Below are 15217 nucleotides of genomic sequence, written 5' to 3' on the forward strand. Positions count from 1 at the left end.
GATCTGTATGATGTAAAAAGTGCGTCGCTTCACCAATAAACCTGAGATGCCACAAGAACTACTACGTGTAAAAGTGTGGAGCAGCCCAGATTCCAGGTAACAATACTTATTTTAATTATTGATTGATAATTCAAGGCGGTCATTTAGAGCCGAACTTTTGTTCTTGCATGACATGCGATGCATAAATATGAAAATAGACAGCAATTAATCTGAAAAGTAAAAAGCCTATTTGCTAAATTAATTCAAGTGTCGTGTTTTGTTTTTTTACAGATTTAAGCAGAGACTTCCAAGTAACTTTTCCATTTCTCGGCAACGTTGGTGAGTTTGCATGTGTTAGGTTATGGGTATTTCCCTGGGATTCCTTTGTCACGTGGCGTGGCGGTAACAATTGTTACACAAATCTTCGATTTTTTAGCTGCATGGATGGGCTCATTCACGATCGCAACGTGCTTGACTTTCAGTCGGATCATTTTTTTTTTCGCAATGCAATTTAACGTAGCTTACTTAAAGTTAGACGTTTTACACGTTGCTAAAAGTGGAATGAGCATCGCGACAGGTAACCATCGCTTACTCGGCACTCGCGAGATCGAATTGTGTTTCGTAACTTACGTTATAATCTACGTTTGAATTTACGGATGATGCCGTTTAAGTGGTGGGTTCACCTGAGGTTTGAACATATTGAATTATTCACGTTATTGTTAAATTGATAAAATTCCAAAGTCTGGCATAACGCAACGTAATCAAATTGCATTTTATATTATATATCATTTTCAATCTTTTAACAGCAACATGTATTGATCAACTGCAGGTTTAGCTCGCTTAGGAAAATGCTAATTGGCATACAGGATGTATTTAATCAATTTTACAAAAGGTTAATGTACCGATAGTCTGCCAACATTTACTAAAATAATAAATGCAATATTAGAGTTGGCGGGATACAACCGCGATACTGTATTCTGAAAAGGCAGACTACGATACAAAAACATTTTGCTCCCAACAGGTAACCAACGAAAATGTAAGTCAGTGACCACGGCGCAAATGATGAAGACTGATGTGTGTTGGAAAAAATGGAGAATCGTTTAGATCGAATATAGGTATCCGGGTAGGTAGGTGGACGTTTTGGGATCCGTCGCGGGATTTATGCGTGTGTGTGTGTGTGAATCTCTCTTTTCCGTCGGATGGTTTCGTTGGGAAACAGACGAGGGTAGGAAGGTCGCGATGTGCCGTGATGTTACTAACTTCAGTAATCCACAGCGTCAAACGATCGCAGAGATTTTTTTCCCAAAAGACTCCGTATTCGAGTCTCGCTACCGTTTGTAAGCATTTGAATCTTAACGAGATCGAATTTTCCATTTCTTGTGACTGTAACCATTTTTCAATCGTTATGCAATTCAATTATTTAGTCATTACCGATCGTTCTTCCATTCAATTGATCTCTGTGATCGTCTGAATGGGCAAAACGCATCTCTAGACCATCTATCACGTTCCGTGGTACGCTAGATGGGGAGAGCTGCTGCGCTCGAAGACTTCGCGTCGAAGAGGACCGCCGACCGTCACGCCACACAATAATGCATGCCCTCCAACCTCCCTCCCGATTTCAATTCGATTTGTAATCTGAGAACAACAATCCGCATAGCAATGTATCTGATTCAAAAAGATGCAGATGTGGATTGGATTTCTACAGAACTTTTGGGACAAGTCCCAGATAATACACATTTTTTCACAGTTTAATCTGTCGCGCCTCGTGGCGCGTAGATTAATCACGAGAATTGGACGCAGCCTTTTGCGCGTAAATTAATAACAGGAATCGGTCACGTTTTTTTGCGCATTGATTTTGCATACAATATATGGATTTTTCTTTTACAAACCGAACAGATTTGGACAAAAATTGACCGACACATTTTTGATTCACCCGAATTTTTTTTACGGGTTCTGTATTGAAAAAAAGAGATATGTATTCGAGGATTTTTGTTTTTGACGTATTTTGGAAAATAGAGGGGGTCGAAAATTTCAGAATCTGGCGATTTTCGGCTTGGAGACCCATTTTCACAAATTCCCAACTGCGGTTGTAATTGAGCTAGGAACTTCTTTTTTTTCATTTTAAAGCGAAAAGAATGAATTTTAATATAAATATTGTCTCATTAAAAATTATTCACAAATTCATATTGTTACAAACAAATGAAATGTTTAAATCCATTTTTAACAATTGCCCCCAACTCGTAGCGAGTTTTTATTATAACCATCGTATTCTACATTAAATTTCCTATCAAAAACGTATTTTTAAATGATGGGCATATCATCATTACTATTGGGAAAAAATTAGTTTATCTAGAGCCGCGCGTCACATCGGCGCGTGGGTTCCATTGCACGCCTCATTTCGTGCCTCGTATCGTTTTTCTCTGTAATGTAAGTGATTATTCTATATTCTTAATAAAATAATATTATTTGTTAGCAGATAAGGCTTTATAAAAAATCGAACGAAAAAATAAATAAACGTCACTCATCATTTTGAAGATTTTCAAATAACAGCTGAGTGGCCCTTTTTCCCAATATCACATGGTAAAGGGCCATGTGACGGTATAGGTGGAACTTTAAAATCACTTGCTGCTAGAGCTAGTCTTCAGAGGGTAAATAATCTTATTCGCACACCTGTAGAATTATTTACCTGGACGACAGAAGCCCTACCGAATCTTACGTGCCGCTAGTCAAAAAATTATGAGTATGAGGAGGAATAAAAACGATTATCATCGCGTTTCCAAAAAGCTGTAACAGTTAAACGCACTTTAAAATATCATTCTATTATTCCAATTTCTCATGAAGAATTGGCAGCAAAGCATTTCTCTTTGGCTGAAAAAACTACTATTGTAAAAATTTTTAAACCAAAAATACTACGTATACGAGGTACTTATTAACTGATATTATAATGTATTGAAATCTTAATAAATTAATTTTTGATTTGGTACCATAATATTTTTTATTTATTTATGTTTTCGTTCGATTTTTTATAAAGTCTTATTTGCCAACAAATAATATTATTTTATTAAAAATATAGAATAATCACTTATATTACAGAGAAAAATGATACGAGGCGCGAAAATGAGGCGTGCAAAGGAACCCGCGCGCCGATGTGACGCGCCGCGCTAGATAAATTGATTTTTTCCCAATAGTAATGATGATTTGCCCACCAATTAAAAATACGTTTTTGATAGGAAATGTAACGTAGAATACGATGGTTATAATAACAACTTGCTACGATTTGGGGGCAATTGTTAAAAATGAATTTAAACATTTCAATTGTTTGTAACAATATGTATTTGTTAATAATTTTTAATGAGACAATTTTTATATTATAATTCATTCTTTTCGCTTTAAAATGAAAAAAAAGAAGTTCCTAGCTCAATTACAAGCGCAGTTGGAAATTTGTATAAAATGGGTTTCCAAGCCGAAAATCGCCAGATTCTGAAATTTTCGACCCCCTCTATTTTCCAAAATACGTCAAAAACAAAAATCCTCGAATACATATCTCTTTTTTTCGATACAGAATCCGTAAAAAAAATTCAGTTGAATCAAAAATGTGAAAGTCCCGTATAAAAGAGTTGCGTACTCTCGATGTACTGATTTTTCAGCTCTTCGGTCAATTTTTTGACGAATAATAAAGTTTTCAAGTTCAATGGTGCCCTTTCCGCGTGGACTTGATACCTTTCAATTATGAGAGAAAGCGCGGCATTTAAAAACCGACGCTCAACGCGCAGGAACAAAAATCTCGGTAGTGTATATTGATAGTGGAAAATCTTGGCGTAAGTATTTATGAAAAGTATCTGAAATGTACAAAAATACTCGATTAACTGATCGCATTATTTTTTTTCAGGGCAACAAACCCAATTTTTAACAAATGCACTGAGAACTATAGAATGTTCACTCGAAAAAGATATTCACTTTAATAACTCAAAGCAGAAAGAGATGTCGATTCAAAAATTGAGAATGTTTTTTTTTTCATCAATAAAATTAATAATCGAAGCAAGGAATATTAAAACATATATCACGTTGGGCTCGACCCATTTTTTGTCAGTGTATGAACTAATGTGATTGTGCTAACTGTACCTTCGTCTGTTTCAGCTAATAAAATTTTTCCTTGTTTCAGATCATCGCTCCTTTGTTCGATCTAGCTAATCGAACGTTTATGTGTTTTAGTTAATTAAACCTTTATCTGTTTCACCAAATAAAACCTTTGTCTGTTTCAGCTAACCAAATTTTTTGTCTGTTGCAGCTAATCAAACTTTTTGTCAGTTTCAGCTAATCAAATCTTCTGTCTGTTTCAACTAATTAATTTGTCTCTTTTTTTCGTTGATTAAATTTCCACTTATCTAAGCTAAGTATATTTTTGTCTGTATCGCCATGTGTCACTAATTGTATTTTCATCCAGTCCAGGTAACTGAGTTTAATTGACTGTACTGAAAAATTAACGTTTCATTTTCTAGAATTAGGTCCGGTTTAGGGCTGGCTCAGGCTCAGTCATCTTGTTTTCACGGATACATAGATTGAGCGGTGTAGTTCAGAATCATCATAATCACAAAATGTAGTAAAATTTATTCAGCAGTAGTTTTTTTTAATGGTTTTACGGTCTTTTATTGCGATCGTTCTAGTGTCAGAGTTCTTTCTTGTCGTGTCGCTCGTAGGTCATGTTCAGTTTGTATTTAACTGTAGAATTATCTGTTGTATTTTGGTGGTTCTGCTTATTCTACTTCGATTTGTTCCCATTTCTTCAAAAATTCCCGCATCATCATCCGATAGGCAAATGCCAACGACTTACAGCGATTCGTGTTTTCCGTCCGGGTTTGGTTGTTGATTGTTTTTCGTATTCACCAGGTTCCCCATTTTAGTGATTATCTCATACCTCATAAGAAAAAAGCCCGTGCGCGAGCATCCAAAGTCATTCGCCGTTCGCATATAAGATAAAAACAATCTCCCTTCATCCATAATTAAAACAACCATCTTTCATCCACAATTAAAACAGTTATCTTTCATCAATAATCGATAGTCAGCGGGTTGTAAGAACTGAAAAACTTTGAACAAACTGCGAATATACGCGAATATAAATTGATTATGTTTCACATCCTTTGCATCAAGAAAAGGTTACCAACTCTGTTAACAGTAAAGCAGGTGCATGATTATTGTGTATCTATGTAGATAACATTATTTTTGTCGATTCGATGGAGTTAGATTAACATTGCTGAATTTGGCTGAAATGAATTTGCATATTCAAAAAGCATACCGCGTCGTTAGGAGGTTATACGAAAATTTCAGTCGGTTCCAGTTCGTCATTCTATATGCATAACAATATTCGACTATGTATTATCTGGGCACACGCGGTGAGCGATGGTAACATCAGTTCTTGTCGTCTTTACGTACCGACCGCTTGTCGGATTGAGTTTCGCGTGCTAGTCAACGTCGCGCGCAAGGTATAACGAAGAGGGCGCCGCATGTCGATGAATTTATCTCGTCCATTTTCGATTACGAAAAGTCCCATAAGGCTATCAGTCTATATATTTCAGTCAACGCAAGTTGTGTTGAAAGTGGTCGAAAAGTAAACTCATGATTTAAAAACCCTGGCGCTCATTCGATGGTCGAAGCCAGTACCGGTCAGCTTGTTTTGAATTCAATATATCGAACTTCGATAGTTAAAAATAAAAATTATTTTAAAAAAATACTCTCCTGAATGTCCATGCACACAAAGGACGTAGAATTGCTAACAACTTATTTCGACAATCCTGTTACATCAGGTTATGGACCCAGGAACATGAAGTTAATACGAACAAAAAAAAACTGTCGTGCGCGAAGGACAGCGTAGATTTTTTTGCAACAGTCATGTGAAGCAAACAAAAATAAAAAGTACGACGCCTGGGTAAGCTAACCTCGAAAGTGACACAATTTTTTTTACCTCTCAATGTGTGAGAAATACGTGTGAAAGCCTTCTGTTATTTCTCAGAATTAATCTGCGATTCGCTGCGAACAGACGTCATTTCCGTAAAAAATGTTGAACTCAAACCAAACACTACTCGTCGAGAAGCTGAAAGGAAGACATAATTTCCCAACATGAAAATTCGCGATGGAACCATGGCTAGAACACGATGACCTGTGGAGCCGCGTGATCGGTACAGAAGAGTACATAGCTGAAAAGAAAAAGGCTACAAAGGCTGAGTCAAAGTTTATCTTATCTGTAGACCCCATAAATTACGTGGATATTCAGGAGTGTGCCACTGCAAAAGAGGTATGGGAAAAAATTCAAACTATTTTCGAAGACTCGGGATTGACGCGCAAGCTCAGCCTCTTAAGGACCTTGGTAACTACTCAATTACGAAAATGTAAAGACATTGAAGAATACGTAAACTTTGTAATTACAATAGCTCACAAACTCAACAGCATAGGATTTAAGGTACCGGACGAGTGGGTAGGAACGCTACTCCTGGCAGGACTACCAGAAGGATATCGCCCAATGATTATGGGTCTGGAAAACTCTGGAACAGCAATAACGGCAGATTCAGTGAAGAAGAAACTGCTGCAAAACATCAAGAATACGAAGATGGCTATAAGTGTGAATAGTTGATACAGCATTTTACACAAATGGAACAAAACCATAATTGAAAAACATGCAATGTTTTCGGTATAAGCGCACAGGACACTTTGCCAGCAGATGCAAAGCAAAGCTAATCGAACAACTAAGTACAGGCAAACAAAGCAAAAAATAGAAAGCGCCTACTCAAGGTAACTCGTATTGGACTTTTCTATCGTCGATGGCAATCAATGGTAGAAACTGGTTTGGCGACCCATGTACGTCGCACCATATTTCGGCAAAGGATGAGGCATTAAAAAACACGAGGAAATGCTCCGTAGAAAAAGTTCCTATGGCGAACAAGCAAGGTATGTCAGCAGGGTCAACCTGAGATATCAGCCTATAGGTTCCCGCAAGTACAGGTAAACAGGAGGTTACAGCATACAATGTGCTCCACGTACCGGAAAGCTCAGTTGACCTGCTTTCGATAAGTCAAATGGTTAAAAGGAGTTTATCTGTACATTTCTCTCCAAAGATCACAGAGATCTGCGATGAGGAGGGATCAACCTAGGCACAATGTCATTAGAAGAACTTTGGCATAGGAGACTAGGTCATCTTCATTACTAAGGCATATCACAACTCAGTAATGATTGAGTAACAGGAATAAAGCAAAGTAACATTGAAGAAAAATTTTGTATTCCATACATCAAGGGTATGATTGCAAAAAAACTGCTTCCAAAAGAAGGGAAATGTACCAAAGAAATACTTGAGATAATACATACAGATTTATGTGGACCGATAGATAGCGCATCTATTGGAGGATCGAGATATTTCATAACCTTAACAGATGACTTCAGTCGTAAAGCGTTTATCGATTGCTTTAAAAAAAAAAGGGTCAAGCCAAAGACGTTATCGTGGAGTTCAAAACGTTTATGGAAAAACAGACCGGGAGAGAAATAAAATCCATCTGATCCGACAACGGAGGTGAATTCATGAATCGAGAGCTGAAAGGGATCCTGAGAAAATCTGGAATCAGACATCAACGAACAGTCCCACATTCGTCACAACAGAATGGTTTAGTTGAAAGAATGAACCACACTATCATTGAGAGAGAAAAAAAGCATGCTTTTTTGATGCTGACCTACCAAAACAATTCTGGGGAGAGGCGGTAGCTATGACTGTCTAACTAATTAACAGATCTCCAGCCAGAGGAATCAATGGGAAGACTCCAGAAAAAATATGGACTGGACTAAAATCCGATTTGAGAAATTTGAAAGTTTTTAGGTGCAAGGCAATGACGCAGGTTCCAAAGAGACGATGCCAAAAATGGGATTTTAAGGCAGAAAAACTAATCTTTGTAAGCTATGACGATAACACTAAAGGGTATCGACTAATAGACCTGAACATGTATAAGATACACGAATGAAGAAATGTAGTATTCCTGGAAGAAAAGCGAGAACCAGCCAATGGCAGATGTAGAAGCGAGTGAAACGAGAAAAATTCCAAACAGGGAAGCTGTAGGCAGTATACTTCATGTAAGCCAAGGAACAAGACCGCATATCGCATACGCGTTAGGTCTAGCTAGCCGATTCTGTCAAGGAATCTGTTCTGAAAGGAACTCTCTCTACAAAACTAGTCTTTAATATACAAAGTCATCGAGAAATTGAGAGCTACAGTGACTCGGACTGGGCAAACAAAGCCGACAACAGGCACTCAGTACCAAAAGTATCTTTCTGTTCCAAGGAGGGTTCATATCTTGGCAAAACAAAAAACAGCGCACAATAGCGCTATCCACAATGGAGTCTGAATACATGGCGCTATCCTCAACGGGGCAAGAAACGTTGTGGTTACGTGCAATAACCAAAGAGTTAGACCCTGACGCCGTCTCATCGCAGGTCACAATTTTTTGTGACAACAAAGGAGCTTCAGATCTGGCCAAAAATGCTGGATATCGTCCAAGGACGAAGCACATAGACACCAGGAATCGCTTCGGGAATGTGTCGAGAAGATAGAAGTTAAAATATAATTTGTTCCAACAGAGGAGATGGTACCAGATCTCCTGACTAAGGGGCTATCACGACCAAAGCTGCAAAACTTAAAAAAAAAAGTAGTATGAGAAAATACAGAATAGTTTCATTTTTTTTTTTTCATAGTTTCGTTTATGCGAGATCGCACAGCACAGATCGCTATCTGAATTCCGAAACCTCGCACAAGGGCCGTGAAGTTTGCCATTTACATCTACTACTAGACCGAAAGCCCATAAGAATTTTTTTTGATGTAACAGCCTACCGCTCACAAATACCTAAAATTGTAGAGTCCTATTAAAAAAAAAAAAAATTGAACGGAAGACAACGCCGAACGTGTAGGATGGCTTTATGGGGACACTAACGCTGCAAGCTTTTGTCAAAAAAAATTGATTCAAAGAATTATTGTAACCTACTGTTCGGTGTTTCATTAATTTCTCTTAATCATTCACTAAAATTCAAGGTAATACGATCGCCGAACATTTTGATTGGCTAGGGGCTACCCACATTTCCGTATTTCCGGTGTTCCTTATATGACACCATAGCTTACCGTTCGGCATTGATTTTGAAACATTTATGATATAAAATAAAAATATAAAATATATATGTTGAACAAATTAACCAGATATAAATTGTTTGCACCAATTTTTAGAGATAAAAAAATAGTTTAATTCATTTTTATTATTCTAGAATCGTGCACTCGTTCATAATTAAGATGCCTTTGCATACGTTTATTATTGCATAGTTCACATTGAAAATATTGCGGTATGTCCAGGGCCTTCTGAACAATAGACAATAATAGAAGAGATATCAATAGTTGATTCGTTAAAATGCATTCCCAAACAGCACAAAGCTCCAAAGAAGCAATTTTTCAGCTCCTTTGTAACTCATTTCCTCTGAAAATACTGCGAGCTATTGATATATATGTCACCTACTTGTAACATATTTTTCATCATTCGTTGAGAATGTTTTATGTGAAATCCTTTAATTTTTTATCCGTCAATAATCCTTTTCCATGTTAATACTACAAATTAACACAAATATAACATCCATTTATGCTTTTTAAAATCCGAATTGTATAAATATTCATCCCTAAATCTTTGAGTACACTTGAGGATTATTACAACAATTCACGTACACACCTATCTTATCACCACCTCAAATGTTAAGAACTTTAATTTTGAGTTTTTCCATAAAGATGTCAGTTGAGATATTTATACGTTCCGACAATGCTTTCTTAAAGCTTTGTAGAATACCTTACATAGAGATTCTGCAGAGCTTATTACAAGCTTTGGTTGGGAACTTATTAGAAGTTTCTGAGTAGCTTCCGGGGAGCTCCAAGGAAGCTCGCAATTCAGGACTTAGGCCCTACGGTGGAAAACTTCAGGGAGCTTCCGATACGCTTTTTGCTGTGCTTGCAAGAAGTTAACAGAAAGCTTTTTGTACTGTCTGGGTTACATGCATTACGAATATGGGTACTTTTCCTTTATTTTGGAGCACAATGAAAAGAAAAATCATAAAATAAATTTTAGGAAACGGACGACAAATTTTTATGTAGAGTTGTGTTATTTTCTTATATCTCGAACAACTGCTTTATCTCGCTTCTTCATTATCTCAATTTTTTCATACCTCCAATTAACAATTCTATATTTTTAAATTCATTGAATAAAAGTATAATTGAGATCCACTGAACCAACCAGGTGGGCTTCAATGTGCGGCATTTTGCCGTTGTGTCGATACCCATTTTCATGAACGAGTTTTGCGGCGGACGGCGTGACGCCGCTGCTTCAAATTCGCGTCGCGTCAATTTGACGCCCGTGAAAATCCATCTTTGGGATACAGTGTTGTCAGTTTGCCAGAAATGAGGTGCCACTCGCTAATTAATGCGGGAATTACGAATAGGTATTTGTGTAGTGTTTTTTGTACTTCAAATGTCTTACTAAACGCTTTTTTTTTCTCGATTTGTTGCATAACTACGCTAGTTGAACCAGTGTTCAATTTTTATTCTATACCTGCAAACTATAGATGTCATGACGCTTCGCTCCGAACGAAAATGTACCCAGTAAACCAACACGAATTGAGCATGTCAAAAACGGAATTAAAACAAATCAAATGAAATTCAAAAGAATTGGCACACAGGTCTGTTGATTCTATTCAATTTGTTTTAATTCGTGGCAATTCCGTTTTTGACTGGCACAATTCATTTCGATTCGTTTTGGTTTACTGCGTAAACTTGTAACGTCAAATCAATTTCCATGATATTCGATGAGTTTCAGAATATCATACTATGTAATGTTTTTTTGGCTTGTAACTTATCCTTTAAGTTTCGACCCACACTGCAGATACATTCCAATTCCACGAACATTGATCATTATACGTTTATGAGTTACAAATTAATGACATATATTTCATGAAGTACAGATTAAGATCCAACAATGATACAATACTGAACTTAATTTATCACGCAAGCGTAAAATTATTTAAAAAAATATGTAACTACCATTCGTCTGCGTCTTACAATTAGATACGTTTTTGAATTCTTTTAAGCATATCGAATTCCACTCCTCTGGAACTATATACACAGGTAGAACGTGAATGTTTTTGCATGTAAACTCAAATTTTGGCAGGTTTGATTATCACTGTAATGTATAATATCTATGTATATTAAGGTGATCCTGAAAACGGTCATTTCGAATCTTGACCGGTTCACCCCCCAAATCGGCTGCAAATAATTAAAAAATGATTCCCTTATATTTTCAAATTTTTATCTCAACTCTAACTCGTACCTGCCAATGTATCTACCGAACGGATTTCTATAAAATTTGGTATACGGCGATTTCGTGGATCGCTGACTACGCATCTGAACTCAAAATTTGAAAACTCATGACGGCGGATTCAATATGGCGTACCAAAATCCAAAAAGTGATTCGATTGCAATTAAATTCAGTGCTCGAGGGTTTTCGAGGTTGCTAATTACAAATATAAACTTGAAATAACAAAATTCGATAAAGAAACCTCCCTGCACCAAATTTCATCGAAATCCATTCGGTGGATTTAATATGCACCTGAAAGGACTAGATGGAGAAATCCACTCTCTTACGGGCACGTATTAGAATTGCGATAAAAATCTGAAAAAAATGAAAGAATCATTTTTGAATTATTCGGAAGTGATTTGAAGAGCGAGCCGGTCGAGATTGGAAAATGACTTTTTTGAGGACCGCCCTAATCTATATACATAACACGTTCTCGAAGTATCACTTTTACTAGGACCTCAAAGTGTCGTAAAAAGACATACTTTGTTTCCTCCGCAATGATATTTTTACCGCTACGCCTCACGAACCCCATTAATATTTCATTAAGCACTTTCGAAAACAAAAATGTGGCTCAAAGCAATCCCACGTAGGAAAACACTTTCATTCCGGAGTCCGAGGAAAAATAGAAAACGATACCGCCAAGCGATCGTCCAGACTTCGAGAAAATAAAAAAACGTACCTAACGTAGTGTTAACAAACGTAACGTTTTTTTGTGTACTTATCAAATAAAAAACGTTTATCTGTGTAATATCGATACATTCGTCCATCAGGTCCCCGAGACCACCGTTTGATATCCAGGAGGCGGAGTTGAGCGCGTTGAGGCTCTCAGAGAAAACCTACTGAACCAGGAACCGCTGCTCCTTGGAGTCTCGGACGGTGCCGATGCCTGTACCTGTCGAACAGTTCGAATGATTTGATTCGCATGTGCGAAAACGCCGGTTTAATTATACTGAACACATTCAATCATCGAACCTGCTGTACTGCTTGCGGTGTTGAGACCCACTCGTTTGCTGCCAGTTCTCGACGTCGAACGGCCTTCTTGTGCTGCCACCAGAGAAACAGGTTGGCTAATCCTGCAGATAGCACCAGAATTGGCAATAAAATCGCCAGCATTATCCCGGCATCTCTAACGCCGATAACAAGAGCCACTCCTGTTCCGACGGCAAGAATTATCAGTACAAATGCAGCTGCGCATCCTATCCGAGAAAATCCATATCGACGTTCTGGAGAAGGAAGGAGGAGGAACTTTAATTTCGGTGACGATCGTATGTGTAGGTATTTTGTAACGCGATTCGTCGATTGATTCGCTTTACTAAGGACAGAGAATCGCGCGAAACAAAAAACGAAACCTGCTCTTGAACTTGCAAATATTCAAAAGCTCATGGTTGTGGGTTACTTGGCAACATATATTTGGAAAAAGTTGTGTGCAACCTCAGCCGATGGCACAAATTTATTCACAGAGTCACATCAAGACTCGTCAATAATGATGAAATTTATCTATAGTTCTCAGATGTTCGAATTAACGTCATTTTGAAACCGATAATACAAAGAGCCTGAAAAATTACCGCACGTATTATATCAATTCCTTCTAAATATCAGCTTACTCATCGCAGAATATAACCGCGATCAAAATGTAGATTTTACGATTATTCACGGACGAATATTTTACACCAGATCGACGCCGAGCGAACCAATCAATCGTTCTTATTTTTATTCTTTTTCACCTCAGGTTTTTCCTCTTCAATTAATTTTTACCATTCTTATTCTTTGTCGTGCATACCGCTGCGTGACAAACAGTTGCTGCTTATTTCGTGTATAATCTCAAATGAAATCTAGCCAACAAGTAGTAGCTACTGCCTAAGGCGTAGCTGATCAGCCAAAACAAGCGAGCGAGAGGGGCGCGTGATTTAAATATACGAGGATCATATTGTCGTGCTTATTTAGTTTTGTCGACGCGTAGTTTGAAAGAAGAAGAACGAACCAAGGTTAAATGGGATGGCAAAAATATAATGGGCGTCGTATTACAATGGCACATGGCCACAAACTGTAAAAATCGACCAGCGGTCAACTCGCTCATGCATGTCGTTACAACACAATGATTTCCTTGTTTACACCTTGACTCGAAACTTACCATTTCACAATCGTTAATTAGGTCAGTATACGCACTTTCGCGTACATCCTTTACTTTGAATGGGTTTTTCTCATAATCAAATCCAAGGAATTGCATTTCGTTATATTCTGATCGCAATGAGAGTGTATTACGTTATTACGAAGTCGTGCAGATAAATGCGAGGTCACGGCCAGTTGTGTGCAAAAAACTAGTGAAATATCGATGATCGAATTTGATATAGAAAAATTATCAACAACTTGCAACATTACAAATTTCTTTTTCCTATACTTTCCTATGATTTGATCACATTATTCCGTCAAATAATAAAAAATTATCAAGAAGTTCGAAAGCTGTGATCGAAGTCAAACGAGTTAAATCAACTTCAAACAATACCGATCAGTTTCCCCTTTGTCGAAAAAAAGTTTAATCTATGGAATTCAATTAAAAAAGCCGGTTTATTGACCGCACTGTGGAGCAACTATAATATCGTGCGATACTTTTGAATACCAAGAACGTACTTTTAGTCCAATTTTAACGAATTATTAAGTCATTTTGTTTACATGTTGAAAAAACTGACACAATAACACGATATTTTTAAAGTTGTCAACAGCTGAACTTACTTTACTCGAACATGTGATTTTAAATTCTTTTCTACATTAAGAAATTGAATTCATTCAATCAATCGTTTTCGATTTCAATTTCAAATCCTGTCTTTAAAATTGCTTCTTGCGATTTATCCGTCTAATACATCAAAATCCCCACCGAAAATCGGTGACAGCTTGCAGATTGATCCGCTCGGCTTGGTTCAATTTCCAAGTTTCTCCGATAGGCTTAATCACGAATAATGAAACTCTTGTACCAACATAAAATATAATCGACAATCGACGCATTACGTCTATAATCGAATTCCACGCTCGTCTATGACGTCATCGATAAGATAACGGGAAATGTGTAAAAATCGCCTGAATTAAGTTCACGTATTCCTAACGTATCGAAATAACGAATTTAAGTAAACTCATCTCCTCCCCGTAGTACAAGTCAAATTTTTATCCATACTCTCTGAATCAACCGCTGCCACATACGTGAAAAATACTATAGTATATATAATTCCTCATCTGACCGAGAGACTACAGTATTTACGATGCATACACGGTACCCGGTATTATCCACAGTATGTGCTGTCACGTTGACACGCTGTGGCTTGACGAAATCAACATTAACCCAACTTGAGCGACAAATGAAATGTGGGCCCGTGCAAAATGTGCAGCTGTGCTTATATGTAAACTGCATTCGCACACAGGTCGAAATGTATATTTATTGTCGACGGAACAGCCGTGCGTAAGTTTGCACGTTTATTCAAAACATTTGTCACTCCCCCCTATTTACTTCTCTCACATTCTCCGTTCTTCAACTTCTCAAATTATTTTGTCAATAAGATAAGAAGTGTCGTCTGAATTTTGTATATACATATATTATTTTTTTTTTTCTTTTTTTTTTCCTCGTAGTTTGTTATTCCGACGGGAGAAATTTTTTCTTCTTGCATTCGTGCCGGTTCCTCGATAACGAGCGTATGAACAACATCTCGTACATGTGTAATCTTAACGCTGTATATCTCGACGATGACTTACCGGTCGTAAGAGGCGCGGCTTCTGCAGTTCTGTCCGGCATCGTTGTTCGAAGTTGAGCGGACTGGTCGTTTGCCATATTCCGGGGCCGCAGG

General features: G+C 37.5%; 1 long non-coding RNA gene across 1 annotated transcript; it reads left to right on the top strand.

The window, feature by feature from the left end:
* Nucleotides 1–5553: 5553 nt before the first annotated feature.
* On the top strand, nucleotides 5554–15217 carry LOC124215214 (uncharacterized). The gene is made up of 2 exons (XR_006882303.1): nucleotides 5554–5902; nucleotides 5987–15217. It is a non-coding gene; the product is annotated as an uncharacterized lncRNA (long non-coding RNA).

The sequence above is a fragment of the Neodiprion pinetum genome, chromosome 3, assembly GCF_021155775.2.
Source record: "Neodiprion pinetum isolate iyNeoPine1 chromosome 3, iyNeoPine1.2, whole genome shotgun sequence".
Taxonomy (NCBI): domain Eukaryota; kingdom Metazoa; phylum Arthropoda; class Insecta; order Hymenoptera; family Diprionidae; genus Neodiprion; species Neodiprion pinetum.